General features: G+C 45.2%; 1 long non-coding RNA gene across 1 annotated transcript in view; it reads left to right on the top strand.

The window, feature by feature from the left end:
* The window catches only part of LOC142818545 (uncharacterized), a 35,073-nt gene extending 17,234 nt beyond the window's left edge, over window positions 1-17,839 (top strand). The window contains exon 2 of the long non-coding RNA XR_012896053.1: window positions 17,543-17,839. This is a non-coding gene — a long non-coding RNA (uncharacterized LOC142818545). The remainder of the gene's footprint in view (window positions 1-17,542) is intronic.
* Window positions 17,840-18,131: the final 292 nt, after the last annotated feature.

Here is an 18,131-nt window from a genome sequence, read left to right as displayed (position 1 = left end):
TGAACGAAGGCAAATGAAAGGCAATTGGGTGGAGCTGAAATGTTAAACATTGCAGTGTGTGGAGTTGTGTCAGCCCCACGCCTGTAAAAAGAAAAATCATCACTCAGTACAGACAGCTTAATAGGCTCATATAATTTGGCAACATCAAAATTACAATTTTGGTTTCATCAAAGCATGGCAGGGGAACCTTGCGAAATGACATCTGTATTGTCTCCGGATCAACCTAGTAACTTCAGGAGCAGGCTGGAAACCGCACAGAACATAATTTCACATAGAGGGCTTGCTGGGAAAAGAGCACAAAAATAGATTGAAATGAAAGAATTAATAAGAGTATCAATAACCTTCCTACTGCATCTATGAGACGTGACTGGAAAATTATTTGAACGTTGGAATCTGTTGTGTGTACTGTTACCATCAAGGCAGGCTGGGAGATGAGATGAGAATTCAAATCAGGTAATTAAAAGAGTATCCTGGAAAATACAAGGAAAACTAATCCTTAAAGGCCACACGCACTGAACGCAACTAGCCTGCTCTCCAGACACAGGTTTGAGGTCACATTCTGATCTCACTAGCACTTAGTGGAATGACAAGATTTACAGCAGGGCGACTGAAAAGGGAACATAGCCCATTGTGTGCAAGGGCTAATCCACTCCAGCAAAGAGCATAATGAATTTTTGCTCTCAGAGGAAATTCTGAGAGCATAAGGTGTGGAAGAACCCATCACCCAGCGATATTGTGATCGCTAAGCCTGGTCCAAAGCCTGCTGAGTCCATTCCTGCCATGGGTCAACATCTCCTGAGTGGTGCTGTATCATACAGGAGTGGAGAAATTGGGAAATAGTGGGAGCAGCCTCCCTTGCCATGCCCCCAATGTGTGTTTTGACCCCTGTGAATTTGTACTGTGTGTGAGCCTCCATGAGATCTCTGTATGGAGGGCTGGGATACAGGCAGTGCTGGCACTAAGCGTAAGCGGACACAAGGGCTGTGTCTACACTGGGCCACTTATTCTGGAAAATCAGCCGCTTTTCCGGAATAAGCTGCGAGCTGTCTACACTGGCCCTTGAATTTCCAGAAAAGCAACGATGCTCTACTGTACAAAATCAGCCGCTATTCCGGAAAAACTATTCTGCTCCCGCTCGGGCATAAGTCCTTATTCCGGAACACTGTTCCGGAAAAGGGCCAGTGTAGACAGCCCAGTAGTCTTTTCCGGAAAAAAGCCCCAATTGCGAAAATGGCGATCGGGGCTCTTTTCCAGAAAAGAACTTTTCAGGAAAAGCAGCCAGCCAATGTAGAGGCTCCTTTTCCGGAAAAACTGAAAACGGAATAGTATTCCGTTTTAAGCAGTTCCGGAAATTCATGCCAGTGTAGACACAGCCAAGTTGTTTACACTGCCCATGTGACAGTGGGCCGCAGCAGTGCTGTGACATGGGCAGTATAATCACACTTCATTACTGGGGGAGAGCTCCCCTGGTGATATTAACAAAAAAGGGTGAGTGGTAGTTTTGACGCGTTTCAGCACTAAAACTTTTGCAGCTCAGGGGTGTGGGTCCCCCCCCCCGCAGCCATGAATGACTAAAGTTTTAGCACTGGAAGTGGCATTGTAGACACAGCCTAAACAATTGCTTAGAGCCCTGAGCAGCTTATTGGGGGACCTCTTATTTGGTTTCTTTAATATGTGTTTTGGGGGGCATCTAAATATTCCTCCTTCAGGCCCCCAATAGGGTGGGGCAGAAATTCAGTGTGTTGGCTGCTTTTGAAAGGAGATTTGGGGCTTGGAGCTGTAGGCACAAATTGCGCTGACCATAGGGTGAAGGGAAAACAAGCCCTTTCGGCACTTCAGGAAAATAAGACTCAAGGGCCTAAGCTACTCTTCTGAAACCGGGTCAGTCACTGAGTGCCTCACAGTCCTTTAAACTCAATGTCACTTGGGCACCTTATGAAAATTGTACCCACGGTGCTTATATGCGTAAAGTGCTTTACAAACATTGCATAACTAATCCTCCCAAGTTTTCTGCGATGCAGGGAAGCATTGTTGTCCCTGTTTGACAGATAGGGCTGTTAAAATAGAAAGAGAGATGACTCAAGGTCAAACAGTGAGATAATAGGTGAGCTGGGATTAGAATTTGGGAATTCATAACTTCCAGTACGCTGCTTATTCGCATCATATTACCTTTCAACAAAGGATCCTTTGTACCATCCTCCCCAAAATGCTATTCCACCTTCACTTGCAAACCATAGTGACATACAAATGAAGTTCTGTGTAGGACAGGAATGCATCAAGAAAACAATTTCTCTATTCTTGTATTTCATCCCAATTCTGTCTCTGTCCATTGGATTTAAAGCAGCAGACCCTCCACTGCACTGATTTAGCTACAGTGCTGAAAACCCCCCCTGAAAATAAATATTTGTAGCAAGTGGTTTGCCACTTTGCTCTAGTGATCAAGAGAACATGGCTGGTAGTTAATTTGCACTGGTTGAACCACAAATATATAGAGAGTAACAACATCACAGTTCCATATTTAATTTAATATTTGCAGTGCAGACAGTCAGTGTTTGTCCTAAAGACCACCCACCCTGCGATATATTTCATATTTAGAGCGCACTCAGAAAGAAACATTGTTGCTGTCTAGATTTCTAAAATATGTGACAGGCACTTGTCTGCCTCTTTGTTGTAGTACACCACAAAGGATCAGTGAAACTACTGAGTAAGATAAAACACTTCCGTGAAAGCACATTATACACCAAGACAAAGATTAGCTCATGGGTGTCAGACTAAGACCAGTGTTTTATATTTACATACAAAGAAAAAAGGAGGAATGGAACAAAGTAATAAAGCTGGTCATTTTAGCAGTGACTCAGGTATTACTTTATTGCTGTCAAAGTGAAGAGAGTCTGAAATTAGTTGACACTACACTGATTGATGATTCCTCTATATTGGTGTGTCTGGGCAGATAAACACAACGTGTTTTCAAACGGGCTGATAGCACAGAGAGAAAAGGGAAGCAGTGCTGGGGAGGGGAAGGAGGGTTGAAAGGTGTAAGAGCCACACCATCATGGTTCCTGGGTAGGCTGACACTTCTGAGAGACTTCTCAGTCCACAGACCTAATTTTCTTGGTGCCACCCAGAAGAAATTAGCAGAGTGCCCATAGCCACAGAGAGCCCACAGCCACAGCAGTTCTTTCTACTGATGCTGCGCATCTGCACATCTTGGTGTACAGAACAAAATTTGTTCTGCACATGGATGGAAAAAATTAGAGGGAACATTGTGTCTCATAAGGTACAGCTTTGTTGCAGATGATGATCAGTCAGTCTGTGTCACCTTGCAGCAGCTGACAACTCTCCCCCATGCCTCCTCTGTGAGGCAGGTCGGTTTAAGGGACGCAACTGCAGCTATGTACACAGTATGACACAGAATGAGGAGTACCATATGCTGGTGGGGGCTGCCCTTAGCGTTCGATTTATGAGTCTATATTAGACCCGCTAAATTGAGTGCTAGAAGATTGACCTCCAGAGGGCTCAGACAGGATGATAACACACAAGCTATGTCTATGCTGCAGAGTTTTTCCTCTATCCCGGAAAAACTCTGCCACGTCCAGGGAATATTTGTTTTGGAAGAGCAGGCATGCTTTTTTGGCATCCATGTAAACCTTGTTTTATGAGGAAGAAGGGATGTTAAAAAAAAAAAAAAAGTCCCCTACATTTGGCCCAGTGTAGACGGGCCAAATGTCGGAAAAGCCTCTTTTGAAGAAAAAAGTGGAAAAAGCTACACAAATTGTGGTTTGCAGTGTAGACATAGCCACAAATACACTGAAGGGCATATGGTGTTTGTAAAAGAATATAAATCTCCCAGGCTTCCTCAGGGGCTACTCTCATCCCATAACTGGGGTAGGTTCTGTAGCTCCTTACATGACCCTGCCCTCTGAGGCAGCATTAGCACATCCATCCAGCAACACATCCTCAAACTGTCTCATCTCCTGGCCTGCCCATATCAGAAACCTGCAAAGAACCTGAGATTTGTACCTAGAATCCTGACCCACAGGCAACTTGCGCAGCAGAACATTTTCACTTTGCAGCCAAAAAAGTTTTCACAGCTACAGAGGGAGAGGAAGGATTTGACCCAGCTGTGGTACCTGTCCCATTGAGTACTGCTATACAGAAGACTAGTGTGAGATGAGTACTTCCAGCACTGGTGAAGGAAGAAAAATTGTTCCCCTAATTCCCTCATTCACTGTCAGTGATAGGAAAACTCTCATTACTCTTTTCAAGTCACTCCCAGAAGGCTTTTCGGCAGATCCAGGCTCCTCAGATGCATAAATATGCTTCTCTAGTTTAATCAGACACACTGATTGTGCATGATCACTATGCTAGAGTTTGCTTTGCTTTCTTGTGGACAGCAGAGAACATCTTTTTTTTTTTTTTTTTTTTTTTAATTTTTTTTAAGCAACAGTGTGAGAGAGAGCCAGGCTGTATCCTGAGAATTAGTTGGAATATGTGAGACATTAGTTGGAGTCTGGTCATTTATTTCCCCAAAAAATACTATGGTGAAAAGGCAGTATAATTATTGGAAAAATATATATGAAAGCTGAGGTGTTAATATGCGCTCTCTCTCTCTCTCTCTCTCTCTCTCTCTCTCTCTCTCTCTTTTCTCTCCGAAACAGCATTGATTAAAGAACACCCCAACATCTGACTTGACACACACATGATACTACTCTGAAACAATAATTCAGGGATTGGTCTCTTAAGAATGCAGCTATCTCTTGAGCTTTAACTCCATCGGAAGCCACAAGTATATGTGGCATCAAAACTGTTTTCACAGCAACCAGGTCTCAGAATCCAGGAGTTTATTCTGAAGTCACTGACAGAATGGTCAAAAATTAGGAATGGGTGAATGAGTATGATCCAATGACTGGACTAGGTCCAATCCAAAGCATCCCCTGTCTTTAATAAAGCCCATATGTACTGGCTGAGGACCCAGCCCTTCCCCCTCCTCCCCCCGAAACCCTTAGTAACAAAGAATGAAGATGCTCTGCAGGCACGCCACTGAAAATAATTGGATTTATCTGCCGTTTGAGAATAGCACATCAGGATTAGCATTATTGTTGTTGCTACATGATCAGATTTTAATGTTGTTTACTCAGGTTAAGGCCTCAAAGGGGTTTAATGTGTGTGTTGATGGATCAAGCACTGAGGGTAGTTCCACACTGCCACGCTATTTCAGTATACTAGAGTATCTCAAAATAGCTATCTCATGTCTTCACAGCAAGCCCGTTATTTTGGATTTGCTATTCCAACGTCCCTCTAAGGCAGACATGTCAAACTCGAAGCCTACTGAGGGCTGCACAAACGAAAACTGATAGCTTTCAGGGCCAGAAGGCACAAGGCAACCCTAGGGCCACCAAAGAAAATGTACTTTGTTGGAAAGTTGTAGTTATATATTATTATAGATTACGTTTTAGGTATATTTTATAATAATATAATTTGATGTGTAAAATTGTAATTTGCTCATTAAATAATTTTTACATTAATTTTACATAATCGTTAATTTAAATATACATTCAAGGTACTTTTACATTTTGTATATGATACATAACTTGTTTTGTTGAACTAAAAACAGGTACCATGGTTAATCAAATAGAACAGTCTTCTGTGAAAATTTCAGATACTTTGTAAGTTTGAGATTTTGCATAAAGATATAATTATTCATGCAATTGCAAAAAATTGACATATTTATTGTTATAAAATATACATTTTGTGATTTTTATTTGGGAATACATAAACAAAATATTACCAAAATAACCCCTTCTTCTCCCCCAGAGCCAGGCACTCCCATACCCCTGTTCTAACCCAATCCCCCTCCATTCCCCCAGAGCCAGGCACTCCCAGCCCCCCCCACCTAATGTCTCCCTCCTCCCCCAGAACCAGCCCTCCCTAACCTAATGCCTCCCCTGCCCCCAGAGCCAGATTTCCCCGCCCCTCCCCCAACCTAATACCTCGGTCCCAGAGTCGATGTTGCCACCTGAGGCGCTGGGGCAGTGTGAGCACAGCGGCCATCTGTCAGTGCTTGCTGGAGCGCGCAGCATGGCCGGCCGTGAGCAGGCACTCGGCCACGTGCTCTGAGTGGCGAGCGGGGGCCGCACTTCATTCTTTTATAAAAATGTTCTGGGGGCCGCAAAAAATGTTGATCGGGCAGCACGCAGCCCTCCAAATGCCAGTTTGACATGCCTGCTGTAAGGGATGGTCTACGAGGCTTAAGGGATGTTTCAGAATAGTGCTTTATTTTGAAATTTGGCGCTGTGCAGACAGCATCAAATGATGAAATAAGCTATTTCGAAATAGCATCGAAAGAAGAGATGCAATTTGAGCTGAGTCTCTGTGGGTTGTGAGGGAATGGATAGAAGTGTAAAAGGGGCTGAGGTCAATAGGGATCCTGAGAGAGTGCCATAGCTGTGAGTGAAGGGGAGACCTTGCTAGCTGTGTGGAGACCTGGGCTTGCATGAGGAGGGCCCTTTCTGCTCTCTGTGGCTGCGGTGAGATTGAAAGCAATGCTCACTTTTTGGGAACGCAAAACCCTTCTTTCTGCAGGGAAACCCATGACACTTCCCGTCCTCTCAAAAGCTAATTTTTATGCTGTTTTTATTTGGCCATTTGTTTTAACACTTGACAAGAGTGAAGCTGAGACAAAGAGAGAAATTAGATGGGAATGGAAGTGGCAGCAGCATCACACAAAGGAAAATGTGAAGCATGCAACAGCGGAGCCATTCCAAAACTTGTGGGCAGGCAATGCCAGATTCACCACCAGGGAGGAAGAGATTAAAGAGCTTGCTCTCTGTATTCAACAGCACTTGGGATGCAAAACAGTGCTGGAATAGATAGCCTGAAACAAACTGCCACTCAGAGCTAGTGGGATGCAAGAGTTAGCAAATGGAATGGGGTGACAATGTTTAGAAGGAAGTCAGCAGCAAAGTGGTGACCACGTTACATGTGCAGACTGCATTGAAAACTTAACATCTAAAATAAAAAAACCTTCATTTCTTCCATAAAAGTTTTAGGTCACCATGAAGCCTCAGAGCAGCAAATTATCCCAGTTTTTTCTAAGATGCTGTTTGTGTGTGGAGAGGAAGAATAGAAATGATTCTGAAAGTCTTGGAAGTGCATTCTTTTGAGTTTATCTAGATGAGGACTCTTTACCACACAAACCTTAATTAAAGTATTTGATTTTCCTTTTGTACATAGAGATACTTTATGCAACATAATTAAGCCCCTTTTGTGTAAATAAAATGTGTTTTAAAAACTGGATTAGGTAATTAAAAATCTTCTGAAATTTTAACTGCCTTTAATCTCAAAAGAATGTTTCACTTTAGCTTTGTTTTACTGGAGCACTTTTGAATCAGATAAACATTAGGATTTCAAATAACATCTTATATCCCCTTGTTTTTCTTTTATGCACAATCTGGATTTTATGCCTCACATTTGAGATGTTTAAAAGATCTTGAAAGCATTTAATTGAACCCAGCAATGAATTTTAATTTGGCCATCGAACCTTGCTGCTCAAAGTAGCCTGGATGAAGTGAACAGTTTTGTAGTGTCACTGAAAAACAATAGAAAAGTCTTACCTATTTCCTTCTTTGAAAACTGTGTGATTTGAATAAAAACACTTCTGGCTGTAGTGTTAATTGTGTAAATGAGACTCTCAAATTATCATCAAATATGGCTTTCTACAACTTGCAGTAATCAATAACTGATAGAAACAACAGTCTCCCAAAACCCCAATCGAACAGAAGCTGATCCATAAGCAATCCAAACCAATGCACCTGGCCGATTTTGCCTTCCTATAAATGACTGAAAACTTACCTTGCTGGGCTGTCACATGACTATCTTGCATCCTGAAAAATGGTCTCTTATTACCCCATATTAGCACACAGAACTAGTTTACTCATGCAATTAGATCTCAGGGGGAGCATAAGGGGAGAGAGATTTGGCCATCCATGTCGATAATGCTACAACACTATTCTTTATAAAGGGATTCATCTGTGATTATTTTCACGCTCAGTTTGCTTGAGACTTCATAGAGGGTATAAACTGCAGTCTCTGGAGTTCTAATTGTTTTGTTACAAACTAAAAGCCATACCCTGTAGCTTCACACTACTTTAGTGTTGAGCATCTCATAACAAGGTATAAATTTCAGTCCTTCTGACTATCAAAGAAATCTCTTAACTCTCATACTTCTCTCCTAGTGTTTTGCTGTATTTCTTATTAATATAGATAAGCTTGATTGTTTCAAAAAGAAGAGCAAGAGCAAAGCCCTTTCTCCATGATAAAAATGATTTATTATTGCATCAAAAACATTTCAGTCCCCACGCATGTAAAACTTGCATTGGACACATTCAGAGCCCAGGCTGAATAAGGACAACACCAGGGGTTGGGAACCTTTTTTAGGTTGGGGGCCATTGACCCACAGAAAAACCAGTTGGGGGACGCACACACGTGAGAAGCAAAGTGAGAAGCCTCTGACTGAGGAGAAAGACACTCCCCACATTCTTCTTGCACCCCAGAACTGAGGGGGCGGCAAGGAGGCTGGCGTGCCAGCACAGGCTCCCCAATGCTGGGGGGCTAGATCCAGGCAAGCCATGGGCCACATCCGGCCCCTGGGCCTGAGGCTCCCCACTCCTGGACTACAGTATTATACTATTTGCACAGTCATTGCAATCTCTGCTCTAATTGAAAGATCACATGTCGCGGAAGGGTTGTTAGTCTGGTAACTCTTGTAAGTGGAGGCTGTGGTAGGGTTGCCAGGTGTCCAGTTTTGAACCGGACAGTCCAGTGTTTGAGCTTTCTGTCCAGGAAACAAATTGAGAAAATAGAAATGTCCGGTATTTTCTAAACAAGATGGAATGTGGATTGTGATGCAATGTCAAGTGTGTCCCGTATTTTTGTTGAAACCATCTGGCAACCCTAGGCTGTGGTCACTCTTTCTTCCATGGTATGTGCATTCCCTCCTCTGGTGTGCACTGCTCCACTGTGTTTTCCTTCGTGAAGAGATTTAAAATGACTAAGTATTTGCACACCTGCAACTCTGTATATTAATCAGTTTTGCTGTCTTGATCATCTCCACCTGCTTTCCCAATCCTCAGTCCCCTACCCCCAACCTCACGAGATCACAAGGGTTCTGATAATCAGTTCTTTCCTTTCAGGAACATTGACAAATGGAAAAGTCCAGGCCTTAGATATCCATTTGCAGCTTGACTAGTCATACCCGTACAAGAAACTTGGGCTACGTCTATGCTATGCATTGTTGCGCAAGAAGATATGCAAATGAGGTGTGGCGATGAATATTGCTGCCCCTCCTTTGCATACCTAATGAGCCTAAGGTTGCCAGATGGCTGAAAGAAAAATACCGAACACCCTCCCCCCCCCCAAAAAAAACCACCAGGAAAAAATTTTGTCGAAGGGAAAAAAATGGGGGGGGGGGGGAGGGCGGGGACGACCAAAGTTGTTGAGCAAAAAAAAAACCTCCGAGAACCTGGATTACTGCTAGTGGTTATCATTTAAAAAAAAAACAACAACAAACCCTGAACACGCTTCATGGGGGTGGGATGGGGGGGCAACCAGGAAGGGAGCGGTGCTGGCTGAGAAGGGGGGAGGTCTGGAAACAGCTAATGGGGGGGGGAGCAATGGTGCTAGCCAGAAGAGATGGGGGCCAATGGGAAGCAGGGCTGGTCGTGGGGGGGGGAGGAGGGTTGGGTGGAACGGGGCTGGCAGTGGGATATCGGGGGAGGAGGGACCGGCCGAAAGGGGGCAGGGCTGGCCAGGAGTAAGGGGGGGGAAGCACAGCTGGGGGAAGATCGGGGGCCACGAAGGTGGCCAGGAGGAGGGGGAGCCGGAAGCAGAGCTGGCAGGCTACGGGGCGGGGTGGGGGGGTGCAACGGTGCTGGCCGGGAGGAAGGGGGAGCGGGAAGCAGAGCTGTCGTGGGAGGTGCAGCGGGGGTGGGATGGGAGAAAAGGGGGGCAGGAAGCAGAGCTGGCAGGGGCGGGGAGAGGTGCAGCGGCGCTGGCTGGGTGAGACAAGGAAGAGGAACGGGCTGGCAGGAAGCAGAGCTGGGGGGCGGTGCAGGGGGGTGGTTGGGGAAGATCAGGAGGGGAAATGGGGGAGAACTGGCTGGCCGGGAAGGGGGGGGGGTGAGCAAATTGGCCAGCGGGGAGCAAGACTGACCTGGCACTTGCTGCCTGTCCTGCGCAGGCTCCCGGCAACACACGAGCGAGGAGGAGGCTTCCCCTCCCAGCTGGGACTCCCAGCCGCTCCCCTACCCACGCCAGGCTTCATCCGGTGCTCAGCCAGAAAAATCAGAAAATACCAGACATTGCATATGTCCGGTATTTTCTGATTTTTTTTACCGGACAGAACTCGCAAATACCGGACTGTCCAGTGCAATACCGGACACCTGGCAACCCTAAATGAGCCGCTATTTTTGCGGAAGGGGCTTTTGTGCAAGAAGAAGCTGTCTACATTGCTCCTTCTTGCGCAAAACCCCCCTCTTGCACAGGAGCCGTTCTGCTGCTTATTTTCAGGAAGAACGGCTCCAGCACAAGAGGGGGTTTTTGCGCAAGAAGGAGCAGTGTAGACAGCTTCTTCTTGCACAAAAGCCCCTTCAGCAAAATGGCGGCTCATTAGGTATGCAAATGAGGTTGGGTGTAGCCTTGGAGTTTAGATGATTATTTCTGCAGCCCTCCAGTCTGAGATCACATTTAAAGCTTTATATTTTGGAGAAAAAAGGAAGAGAAAAAACTTAATATCACACTTAAACCAGTCTGAGCAACATCACGCTGCACCACAATGGTGTTCAGGTTAGGCTGTTCCAAGGTGTTAGCTCATCAAGAATCTGCATAGTGCTCCAAGAAGACAAAATCTTCAAGGGTAGCTGTGTCAATGAACTTACTCAGAATGAGTTCAGGTAGTTACAAGAACTAGCAGGGTCTGGTGGTGGGGGTGGTTGGTGGCTATTTTTAATCCACTTCAGTTACTTGAGTAGTGGGTTCAACTGTGAGGTGATGAAGTTGCGTTTCTATTCTTACTCATGCATCTCCATTGAGACAAAGGCAAAGCAGCACAATGCATTTCATGTATTTAAGACACTGCCACAATAGTGAGTACCTAGTTTTCCTCCTGCTGTGCTGTGCTGTGCTGATTCAGAGTACCAGTTGCATTGTCTCTCTACATTTTCCACCCCGCCTGCAGGGCTGGGATGAGCTAAAAGCAGAGGCACAAGGTATATAACTTCTACCTGCTTCAAAGTGTCAGTAGCAGCCTCTGATGAAAAATGGAGGCAAGTCCTTGTTTTTTGAGCCCTTTCCTTTTGGTTTTCAATGTAGGTCGGTGAGGTGCTATTCTTGCTGAGAAATACAGCCAGCAGAGCTGTCCCATCCATAGGATGGTTTGGGGTGGCTTCCCCACACCTGGGGTGAAAGGGAGTTGGTCTGGGTCCTGGGCCCTCCAGGAACGGCCCTCAGAGCCAGTAAAAGTCCTTTGAAATGCAAGATACTGCTTTGCATTTTCTAAAGGGACAGGTGCCTCATTTCTCTGAGATTTCTTTAGTTGTTTGTATATAAGTAAGAATAAGAGATTATTTGAAAGTTTATACCATTTTATATGGAAAATTTTGAACTAATTTCTATTCTGCCGGTTTGAAAAGGGAATAGTTTTGTATGAAATTTTTAGTGTTTTTGGTGAGGTTCTCCTCTCCCCCCCTTCCCTTTTTTCTCCCTCTCATTTCCATTTTGCAAGTGAAAAGCAGTAAGAGGATAAAAGGGGAGGAGGAAGGACGAAAATTGAAAAAATAAAAAGATTCACTGAACAAAATGGAAACTTTCAGCCTCCCTCCCAAAAGTGTTATGAAATTTTTCACTTAAGATCATTTTTTGACAACAAAAAATGCATTTGAAAAATTTTGACTAGTACTAGTGAAAAGCCCCCTGCTTTAGGTTTCTCACTCTTAAGTCCCTACTACCTGGACAAAAAATGAAAGCCATTTCCTCTGGAGTTCACAGACAGCAGCCGGCAAAGATCAGATCTAGTTTTGCTTGGTTTTGGAAATTTAGGACCACTCAAAACATAATTATTGTGAGCAGTAATGAAGCTGCTGCACTTGAGTGAGCTTTTTCTGACTCTCTTCTTTCTTTCCCTTATGAAACATTAATTTACTCTGCTCCCCTGTGTTGCAGTGGGTTAAATAACTGTAGTCTGAGTGTGAAAGAAGAAAAACAGCTGGTGCCCCTCTTGGAAAGAGGCAGGGAAAATCACAGTCTATGTGGCATATCTAGTGCCATGATATCTGTTAGAAAATCTCTCTGGAATGCTTGTTTTTCTTTTGTGGTTAAAGCACTGAACTGGGAGTCCGGAGATCTGGCTCATTGTTTTCCAAAGGGTCTAGAGATTTTCGGAGCTTCACTTGAAATGCCTTACAGCAGTCTGGCAATATCTGAAAGATGAATCCTGAGAACTGGGTGGGAATTTTCTGACAAGATCTTCTTTTATAGGAAGCCGCCAATTTTAATGTGTTTGCGGGAAACATTTTATTTTGACAAATCTTCCAATAAAATTTTTTTTGGGGGGGAGGGGAAAGAATTCCAAGTTGTCAAAATGAAAAATGATCATTTTCTGGCTCCAAATGCCTTTTTATTTTGAAATTGTAGTGAATCTATATGAAAAAAAAAAAGGTTTTAAAAAAAATCAGAATGATACTTTGAAATTATCAAAACACGTTTCAATTGACTTTTGTGCTTTTGTTTTGTTTATCAGTTTGTAAAAAGTTTTGAGATTTCAAAATTTATTCTCTCCTCAATCTAGGCAAAGTTGAAATGTCAAACTCTCCCAGGGCTAGAAAACCATTTCCTGATGGTCTGTCCTGAGAACCTCCTCCCCCTTCTCTGACTCAAAGGTGTCGCATGCTAAGTCCCCCAAGTTACTACTCATTTTGGAAATTATTGTCTTTGGGTTTTCCTCCAGATCTATCAGGGATTTGCTGGCTGACTTTTCTGTGCCTTGACCCCCTCCTCTACAAATGTGAGATAACAAGACATCTCCCATGTCCCAGCAGAGCAGTGTGGCTGCATTCATGTGTGTGAAGCATTCTGAAACCTTTATGGAAGGTACAGCTTAAAGTATTGTCAGACACAAGCAAACAATCATTGGAGAAATTTAATTTTTATTCTCTTTTTGAGACCTGCCTCTGAAGAGACTGCTAAATTTTCCAATAAGTCCTTTATTCTAAATTATTTGAGAGCTTCTACTTCTTGTGAACAATTCAGTGTGAATATCAGCTGTGTAAGTCATGTATCTTTTGACTCAGTTCTGTTCCTTGATTGGATAACATAGAGAGAGTAGTTTCCCAACACAGTGTGAATTTCAAATATTACGAACCAATATACAAACTCAAAATATGCTTTCAGCAAATATTCTAGGTATTGGAACTGCAATGCGTTGCTGGATTAAAGTATGAATTTTTAACACCTTGCCAATCTGAGCCCAAAGAACAGAGACACCACTCACTGAAGTCAATGAGTGTCTTTGTACTCACTTCAGTGAATACTGGATTGGGTCCCAAATTCCCGTTTCTGTGAGTGTATGGGTTGGTGTTTGTATGACCATGGAAAGCACACATACAAGGGTTGAGAATGTAGACAAATCAAAATTTGCTGCCAAAGGAATATTTGCAGAGAGAGACTCCTGCTAGTTGCTCAGCTTTGATGGTTCTTTGGACAAACATTTTAGACCTCCTGTGTCCCTTTTCTAGGTTTGCTGTGTCAGACCCAGGATATTGGAGAGGCAGGGTGGGTCACTTGTTGAAGAGCCTGTGTATGCATAAGAAGCCTGCATTTTTCCCCAATAAAAATTGTTATCCCAGCCACCTTGCCTATGTAAGCTATGATTCAATTCTTAGCAGGGGTGCAATTGCATCTGTTTATGTCTGTCTGTGACATCGAGTTTAGGTTAACCTGTGCTGGCATATTTATGGGCCCAGCAGAGCTAACAGCTATGTTGGGCCCCTGGGTAAGGTGGGGGAGTGGCAACACTGTAGTCCCAGAAGGGGCGAGGCCTCTGGCAGAAGAGGTGGGGCCTGGGGCAGCCAGCCCTCAGTGTTTTCCATAGCATGCCATGCCACCCCCACCAGCCCTGAGAGCTGCTCGGAGCACACCGTGTGGCCCTTTAGAATCACTGGGTCCCAAAGCAATTCTCCCTTTGCGCCCCCCATCAACAACCCTGTATGTGCCTTACATCACTAGTAGTTGGGGGAGTGGCAATGGGGGGGAGCCTAGTCTGAGTTCAGTGCTGCTGAGCTAGCTGAAGAAGGGGAGTTTTGAGTAGGCATTTGTATGAGGAGAGGGAGGGCACCTGAATACAGGAGCATATTTCCAGGGTCTGGGATGGAGTGTAAAAAAGGTGCCATGACAAATAGAGGACGAGAAGGCCTCAGGAGCAACCAGCTTGAAGAGCACGTGGCCTAAGCAGAGGGGGAGGAGGAAAGGAGAGCTGTAATGTAGGCCTGGTCAGAGTCGTGGGGTACCTCGAGGATGGGAGTTGGCCACGAAGCAGAAGGGGAGAGGAAGCCAGTGGAGGGGGAGTGATGTGACTTGTTGAATGGAGCCGATAGACTCAAAGGACATGACAGAGGTGTGAGCGCACAATCCTCCTCAAATCCATCCAACCAATACCTGTCACAAGAGCCAGACATAACATACAAACTTGAAAACATCAAAACTGAAGTTGCCAAACACACACGTTGGGGCAAAAAGAACTCAAGATGGGAATTGCTGGCAGTGGGGACAAGGGTTGCCAGTGACAACTAGTGAAGCAAAACCCTAATGGCAGACAAGCTATCAATGATCTCTCTATTTATTCCACCCAGTAGCGTTGCACTGGGGACAGCATGAGAGATGACAAAATAGAGCAGAGTTTCTGCTTTATTGTATCCCACTACTTTCTGCCTGTGATGGTTTTATTGCATTGATGGTTTTCATGACCAGTGTTCTCTCTAAGTCAGTGGTCCCCAACCTTTTGGGGCGGGGCTGCTCACATGCCAGGCACCCGGGAGCGGGGCCACACACGCTCCCGGGGGCAGGGCCGTGCACGTGCACGTACCTGGGAGTGGGGCCACCCACACGGCGCATGCACGGTGCTGGCGCCACCCATGCGTTACACTCCCGGGGCTGGCGCCGGCTCCCCTCCTGTGCCATGCGCCCAGGGGTTGGGCTGCTCATATGCTAGGGCGGGAACAGCCCATGCGCTGCACGCCCAGGGGCGGAGCTGCCACCGCTCGTGTGCCGCATGCCCAGGTGCTAGCACCGCCCATATGCCTTGCGCCCAGGGCTGGCACAGCCCTTGCACTGCGCACCCCAGGGCCACCCAAACGCTGTGCACCCGGGGGCGAGGCCGCCCATGTGCTGCGCGCCCGGGGCCGACACTGCCCATATGCCGTGCGTCCAGGGGGCCGGCACCGCCCATGCGCCGTGCGCTCGGGGGCGGGGTCGGCCCCGTTCACTCGGCGGGCACACACAAATGGCCCGGTGGGTGGCATGGTGCTCTGTGCATGGAGCTGACTGACTGGGCGGGGCTGATTAATGACCTGTGAAGCTGTGCTTAGAGGGAACGCTGGTTATGATATAAAGTAGGGATGTAAAAGGTTAACAGGTTACCCAGTAAACACTGCTTTATTGGTATGGTTACCAGGGTAACCGGTTAACTGGCAATGAACTTGGCTGGAGTAGCCTGTGGGTGGGGGACTGCTTCCACCATACCACACTGCAGTTGGGGGGCACTGCAGCCCAGCGTGGCAGGCCCTACCCGGCCTGGCCGGAGCAGTCCCTCCCCTGTGGAGGCTGGGCCCTCTGTGCTGTGCCATGGTCGCAGGTCTCCTCCAGTGGTTCCCCACTCATGTCGCAATGTGGTGGGCCGGTTAACTGGGTAAACATACAGCTTAAGCGATTCACTTTTGAAGCAGGATTTTATATCCCTAATATAAAGGCCCAGTGGATGTTTTCTCCTGCTTTTTAATTTGCTTGGTAGTCAAGTGCCTGGCCTTAATACCATCCTTCTTGTTCAGCAGGGAGACATGCAAGTGGCATTACTAAAGGGTGCCTGTGCTGGCTTGTCCATAAACACAAGACTGAGCTCAGAGTAATGAAGATGGAAATGCCGGCAACCTGGCTGTCACTAATACTTCCATTTTAGTCTAGTGTATGAATCTCTTTGCCCCACTGGTGAGAGTGACTTGCTAGCATATGCAACAATGTTCACTTTGTCAGAATGTTGGCTGTCCTTTTAGATTGGTATAGCTCCTAGCCCAACTGCATTGGCATCAACAATTACTTCAGTCTGCTGGTGTTAATTAAAATAAGCGAAGAGTATCACTTGTTATCGTGGCTTTTAAAGGCATACAAGCATCTTTGTGTCTATCAGCCAATTCCCAGGGCTGGTCTTTGTTTGTCGAATCATGTTGTGGCTGTTTACTGGTTGCTAAATGTGGAGTGAAACAGGAGCAATAATAAATGAAACCCAGATGATTTCTTGCTTTCGTAGCAATCTTTGTCTCAGTGACATGTTACATGTAATGTTCCTTTCTTACACCAACCAATGCAACTATAAAATTAAATCCTGGCCTTTGTTACTTAGGAGATGTAGGTAGCTATGAACTCTTATGGTGGGAGTCACCTATTAGGCACATTGGTGGGGGTGTGCTTTAGTTAGGGGCAGTGCACAGTCTTTGAAGAAATGCTGCGTTATTGCTCTGTTTCTCTTTGGTGGAATTGTTGCAAGAAGCAGGAGACTCTCCTCTCTGCCTTAAACTCTTTAATTAGCAGAGCTGCTCCATGGGAAGTGGGCAGTAATATTTCGCTGCGATTGCTGGCTTGTGGTGACTGACCACATCTGTCCAAGGACTGATGTGTCTCTGATGTAACTAAAACAGTCTGCACAAAGAGAACACTGGGACCCCATGCCACCGATTTCTCCTCCAGCAAGACACTGAGCTTCACGTCCTTGAACTCTGCTCCCACTTTGCAGAAGACAGACAACATTATGATTTTGTTTTCTGAGCACTTCACCTTGGCACCTCCAGCAGTCTGCCAGAGCAGCTGCCATTTTGCGAGGCAGAGTTGATGCAGTATGTTACCAAGGTGACCAACCTCATGCTCTCTCTCTCTCTTCTTGTTTTGTTGTCTTCTTTGGTTTAAAATGCATAGTACTAATTTATGGTTGCGCTTTGTGTATCAGAAACATAACACATCCACCTCTTTCTTTTCAGATAGTTTTGATTAAGAAAATAATGATGCAACCTGACTGAAAGAAATTCAAATATAAACTTTTTTTTTATTTTTTGATATTTATATGACCAGAAACAGACCCAGGACTGTGCTAGGGGCTGTAACAAGATGTGGTCTCACATAACCTTCTGTAATTTACAATTTGCTTCTCCCTAAGTTAGTCTTTTCTTGCAGCCCTTGGAGTACAAATGCTAGTTTGGTATCATATTTACCTTCTGTTTCTCCACAGTATCCTCAGGGACATTCAGTACTCCATGGATTCCTGATTGCTGACTTTCAATGACATTCTGAAAGATCTCTGCTGCTGACGCGAGATTGTCCTCTGTCCTACAGGATATACGAGACAACGGTGCATTTAATATATTGGAGTATATGAGTCGCAGCAGCAGTTTGTCTGATTTATCTATAAGACAATGGGGCTGCCATGGCATGCTCTGTAAATATAAGCACAAACAAATCATGCTGTAACCAGTAGTAAATTTCCTTTACTGCTCAAGTGTCTAAATCAATAAATGCAGAGGCAGCATATGCAATAATTAAATAATTCAAACAATATGCTGAATGGGAGCTGTTCACCCAGTACAACTGTGGTCCAGTCAGCTTCTCCGACAAGGGTATGGGAATTCAGAGATGCTGCAGAGAGAAAAACAACATATCTCATGAGGCCTGGCCCTACAGCTCTTGACAGTGAGAGTGGGATAGTGGAATGGGCTGGGGTGGAAAGGGTCAAAACAACCAACTTGCAGTCTTCATTCTATTATGGATACCCATGTCTCACATCAAATTACACACACGGAGAGTGACCAGTGCTGTAAGTT

This window comes from Pelodiscus sinensis, chromosome 16 (genome assembly GCF_049634645.1).
Source record: "Pelodiscus sinensis isolate JC-2024 chromosome 16, ASM4963464v1, whole genome shotgun sequence".
NCBI lineage: Eukaryota > Metazoa > Chordata > Testudines > Trionychidae > Pelodiscus > Pelodiscus sinensis.
The sequence above is the reverse complement of the archived record's forward strand: the minus strand, read 5'-3'. Positions and strand labels throughout refer to the sequence as shown.